Below are 6,000 nucleotides of genomic sequence, written 5' to 3'. Positions count from 1 at the left end.
AAAAGAAAGTCGTTTCTCCATGAAATAGTGATAGGTGATGAAATATGGATTTTAAGAATCCTAAGTATCATAAATCATGAGTGAATCCAGGCAAAACACCGACACCCACTGCAAGACTAAATCACTTTGGAAAGAGGACAATGTTCTGGTGTTTGGTGGGATCAGAAGGGTATCATCTATTATTAGCTGCTAAACCCCAACAGCAATTGATTGATTTAAATTGAGCATTACATTAAAAATGATGGGAATGTGGAAAAAAGCAACACAGTCATATTGTCCCATGATAACGCCCCATCGCACACAGCAAAACAGGCCAGGGAAAGATTGAGGCATTCAGTTGGGAAATATTAGGGCATGTAGCTTATTCTCCAGACTTGGTTCCGTCCGATTGCCATCTATTTACATCACTGAGATATGCTCGTGCAAAACAATGCTTCAGTTAATATGAAAATGGCTAGCTGACTCGTTCGCTCCAAAATAAGAGCTGTTGTGTGTGGTCTTTATTTATTTATTTATTTATTTATTTATTTTCATGGCATTCATAGCCTGCCAGAGAGGTGGGAGAACTGTATAAATAGCAATGGAGATTCTTTTGGATAAAATATTGTTTATTAGTTTCAAACAACAGACGTATAATTATTACAACCAAATTTTGCTTTCATACCTCTACACCTGTTACTCTGTTGTTATGCAAAAGAACATGGACTGCAGCAGAAACCAATAAATTAGGTGCTATATTAGCCAAATCTGCAAATACATGTACTTAAGTAAAATTAAGACTTGCAAACAATGCAGACAGTTCTTGAATAAGGTTTATGTTTTTTTCTTCTTTGAATTCTAAGCTTTTTTCTCTTTGGTCTCATGATTATTTTGACAATTTTTCAAACAGCACCAGGATTTGTGGGCTCTTGCCCTATCAACATGTCAGGTTGCGATTTATTATTCTATTGAATCTTCAATAATCGACTTTGGGATCCTTATGCGGTGCCATAGTTCAAGGTTAACTGTTCCTGTATACTACAGATGACATGTAATTGATCTCAGTTCTTTTAGTTTTACGAGTAATTTCCATTGGATGTTGGGGTTGTTTGGGGGAGGAGACCAGACAACGAGGTTATCGGTCTCATTGGATTAGGGAAGGGCGGGGAAGGAAGTTGGCCGTGCCCTTTCAAAGGAACCATCCCGGTATTTGCCTGGAGAGATTTAGGGAAATCATGGAAAACCTAATTCAGGATGTCCGGATGCGGGATTGAACAATTGTTCTCCCGAATGTGAATCCAGCATGCTAGCCACTGTACCACCTCGCTCGGTTGTAATTTCCATGTCACACAGGGTGGCCATATTAAGTTCCTTGTGTATGTCCAGAATGTTGAGTCTAGTGTGGTGTCTTAAGAAAAGAATGAGTCTTAAACACCAGTTCTGTATGACCTGAAACATTTTAACATTGGAATTACATCATTTACTCAGATATGCCATAATACTCATAAATATTATGTATGGACATAGCAAGTACTTAATTAAGTATTAGCTGATATTAAAATATGCAAGGAGGGGGGGGGGGCACCTACATATCCATCTACAAAACATAGTACACTTTTACTTACTCAGTATCTGAAGTGATGCATTTACACTAGCATTATAATGTCATAGAGACATGTGATTTATTTTGATAGCACAGATATATGAGCAATGTAACATTGGATTTAGGGAACAGTGCTCTTAGTGCCTGTGAGTTTCCTCTAGGATGTACACAGTATAGATACAAAGCACACAAAATATATCTGTGGCACTAAATTTTCTGTTACCATTTGCAGCTACAAAACTGTGACAGAGATTGTAAAATTTGAAGGTTATGTCAAAGAAGAAAGCCCAAACTGGAAGTTGTGATTCAACCCACCTACTTTGACTTGTGACATCATCAAGATGGTGGACACCCTTGTTTCAAGCAGATACAATATGGTGACCATGAAAACACACAATACATCTTTGAACAAAAATAATAATATGTGAAATATTTAACTCCAGCTATAGAATGAAACTGTAAGGACAACCACAGGAAGTTTTGGACAGGGCTTTTGGACAGGTACAAACTAAATATATGACAATAAGAACAACAACATTCTCTAACAAATAGCAAACACACAAAATTCTCAATGTACAACACAACTAAACAATGCAAGAATAAAAGCCACTAGTATTATACATTTTGATTTGCCTATATGGCCCAAGAAAAGACCACAATGCTGGTAACCCACACAACTTGAAAACTCCATAGCACAAATTTCACTTCACCTACAAAGCTCAAACAAAGCCCTCCATACCATGAATCCACACACGACTCAGAAACCAAGTACTGCAAATTTTACTTGATGTATACTGAGCCACATGTACACTCATATCAATTCCAGCTGATAGTTGTGCCTCTTTGGTTTCATTCCTTAGTGATGAATTTCCTGGTGTCATGCTACTGGACAGTCTCCCAGCTGCTACAAGCAATTTTAAAGGCACACACTGTTCTCTGTGGAGGCATGTCTTGTTGCAGTTCTGCACACTAAGAGCTCTTGTTCACTGAGGATGGAGGAGGAGGAGGTCACTGCATTGTGGATGGTGGCTGTTTACCATGTGGAGTGTGCTGACACCATTTGAAGGTTCATTGCTTCTCTCTGACTCTGCAGCTCCAGGTTCTGTCTTCTGGAACAGCCAGCTCATATTTCTGGACACTAGGTGTATAGATGTGGTCCTATCAGCATTCCTTATGTCTCCGGGGTCCGGTTTAGAAATAAATGGTGAGAACCTTGTTTGCATGTAATTATGTGTTCAATGGAATTTGCACAGATCCCTATTTTGCTGATCCCTGCTAAATGAGATCTGTTTTGGGTTCAAGTCTATAATGTTGTGTATCTTTTAACAGTGGCCATTATTTCAGCCAAATTTTAACAGTGGACCTTTATCCTTGATAATCAAAACATGTCAGATTTATTTTTGAGACAGTTGCAAATCAGGTCATATTTTGACTGGCATTTTTACACGATAAAGTACAGACATTGTTTTTTTTTTTAATTTGTACCTGTGCTTTATGTGGAACGCTTGGGGGTTCAAACCTTGTAATATCTTTCAGTGCTGTTGTATTGGTTCTTTTGAATTATTTTTGGATATTCATTCTGGACAACCAGGTGCTGAAATGTTTTAAAATATTTGTATGCCTAAGTGTCTGTTTTGGTGGGCTAAAGAGCCACAGAGGACAAGCATCCATATGTGAACTGTAACATGTATCTATTATATGATTTCGATGTGTACGCCACGTATGTTTTAGAGGCTGAGCTGAATCAAGCAATTGTTTGATATGTGGCCTAAGCTCAAGCCAGTAACCTTGCCATGATTAATTTAATTTCAACTCCATTTTAGCTACACTGTGAATCTATTAATCAAAGCACTTACTTTTGCCTCATAGTGATTTAATCATTAACTCTTTTTGCAGCTTAATAACTTTTGTTGTTTTAATCAAATTAAAAAATTGCTTAAGTCAAATATTTTTGGAATTTAAAAGTTTTATAAATTTGAATGGTGGATTGTCTTTTAAATGTACATTTTCTTAAATGTTCCTGATATTGAAAATAATAATAATAATAATAAAAGTATGAAAAGTTTGAGACTTGTATGGCCAATGCCTTACAATTCCTGGATGCAAGCTCCCTACCATTTAAGTGGTAGCAGAGTATGTTCTGGTAGTGTGTAGACAAAGTGTAGTGCTTGTTCTGTTTGTTGCAGGTCCTGTAAGATGGTGTTTGCCACTGACATGAGAGTTGTACTTGATGTGTCATATTTGACATGAAACCAACTACAGTATGAGCTGGCAATATATGGTCTAGCTATAGCAGGCAACATAAATGAGTTGCATTAGACTACCATCTCTGCATAATGATTGACAACATTGGTGAGGTAGGTGCAACCTGTGCAGTGTGTGGTACTTCACTTTCAGTGGTGTAGGTGGATACTGAGGTGCTGCAGGGCATGTCCCCTCCATTTTTGCAGATTTTTAGGATTCAAGCACATTTAAATCACTCATGTAACGATGTTCTTGATTTGTGGGTAGTGAATACAGACCCCAAGCAAGTCCCTGTCATTGAAGAACTTTGTGATAAAATCATTCACTTGCAGCTCAGTACCAGTTTACTGCAATGACAAGCTACCACTGTGGAGGATGAGTTATCAATGTGAAAGTAGAGGACCTATTGTTGATCAACACAAGGTTGGAGCCAGCACTTAGACACATTTGCTATAACAGTGAGATCATCCAGATAATTTCCACAAGCTAGCATGTGCTGCTTCTGTTGTCCCAGATAGCTTTGGAAAACTGTAGGGATCAAGTCAATGCCAAAGGGCATGTTAATAACAACAACATTCTGAGATTCCTAATCTAAGTGCAACCCGAGATAAGCATTGACAAGGTCAATCTTTGAGTAATATTCCCCACCAGCAAATCTGGTAATGAGGTCTTCCATCAGAGTAATTGGGTATGTTTTGACCAGTGAATGAGCATTGATGGTATCCTCAAAATCACCACATAATAAGAGATAACCATTAGGCCACTGTGCTTGCATGGCGAGAATGCCACCATCTCTCTATGTGAGTACTGAGGCCAGTACCATTACATGCGTCCGATATATAGGCAGCCACCCAGTGAGAGCTGTCTGCAAAAGAGTAAACCAAACTAAGACAGGCAAAAGAAATGTGACAGGTAGACTGCGGACAAGACAATAAATGAGGATTGGGGCAAACAAACTAGAGGACAATGAGGTGCTACCCAAAGCCATCACCACAACGATGGGAACAAGGCCAAGAGCAGCAGAGAGACGAATTAAAGATGCGACCAGAGACAGTAACTGGGTGATAAGCAAGGTAGTTATCAAACAGTCATATTACAGTGAAGAAATATCTTAAAGTGTCAAGCATGAACACTTAACTGACGGGCTGTGCACTGGGTGACTGCCTATATATCAGCCACATGGAATGGTACTGGCTGTAGTACTCACGTGGAGAGATGGTGAAACTCTCACTGTGTGAGCACAATGCAGCGCGGCCACACTGCTCTCTAATCACTATCTAAGTCCATCTCCTCTGGTGTGCATTCAACCTCCGTGCTGTCAGATTCCAGAAATGGAATAAAACATCTCATGGTCACACTGTTTCATCTGCAGTCAAAGAGTAAGACAGAGGTGTTTGTCACACATTCGAGTCACAGATGAGGAAAATGTCTGAGCAATCCCCCAGAGAGTCTACCCTAACTCACTAAGGACCTGTAAAAACACATCTATTAACAAAGAGAGCCCGGCTGAACTTTGTCATGGACTGTATCCACAGAAGACATCTCCAGGTGACTACTACTCCAAATCTGATGTAGCCAGGTCACACCAGTCTGGTCACAATTGTTGAGCCTGGCCAGGCTGGATACCAATGTTGGCTGATGAGATGCTGGGATACTGCATGTTGACTATCTATGCTGAGGGCACAGGGCTCACCCTGCACCAAAACTGTGTCCACAATATACTGACAATGGGAACTCCCACTGCAGCAGTGAGCACAGAACCTACCTCATCCCCCCTCCCCACAAGTGCGGCAAATGTCACATCTACCACCATCTTTGGCTCTACCACCAATGGTGCTACCAGCACCAATGCATCCTGCTACCACCATCAGTGCGTCCACCATCACATATACTGCTGGCCCAGGAAGATATTGTAACACCCCCCTGCCTTGTAGTAATGGTGAAACCATTATATTGACTGCATTTGGTTCAAAACAATTATGAAGCATTGTGCAATGTTAGTCTCTTCAAGCAAGCAAATGTCACATTTTATAAAATTACACTTAACATATATATCCAGTAGTTCAGAAAATTTGTTGTTTGTATTGATTCACTACAATAAAAAAAGATTTAAGTTATTTGTATTGAAGTTGGATGGCATTCTATTTGCAACTTGTGAGTGTACAATCTTTAAG

This window comes from Schistocerca gregaria, chromosome 1 (genome assembly GCF_023897955.1).
Source record: "Schistocerca gregaria isolate iqSchGreg1 chromosome 1, iqSchGreg1.2, whole genome shotgun sequence".
Taxonomy (NCBI): domain Eukaryota; kingdom Metazoa; phylum Arthropoda; class Insecta; order Orthoptera; family Acrididae; genus Schistocerca; species Schistocerca gregaria.
This window is presented reverse-complemented; position numbering follows the sequence as displayed.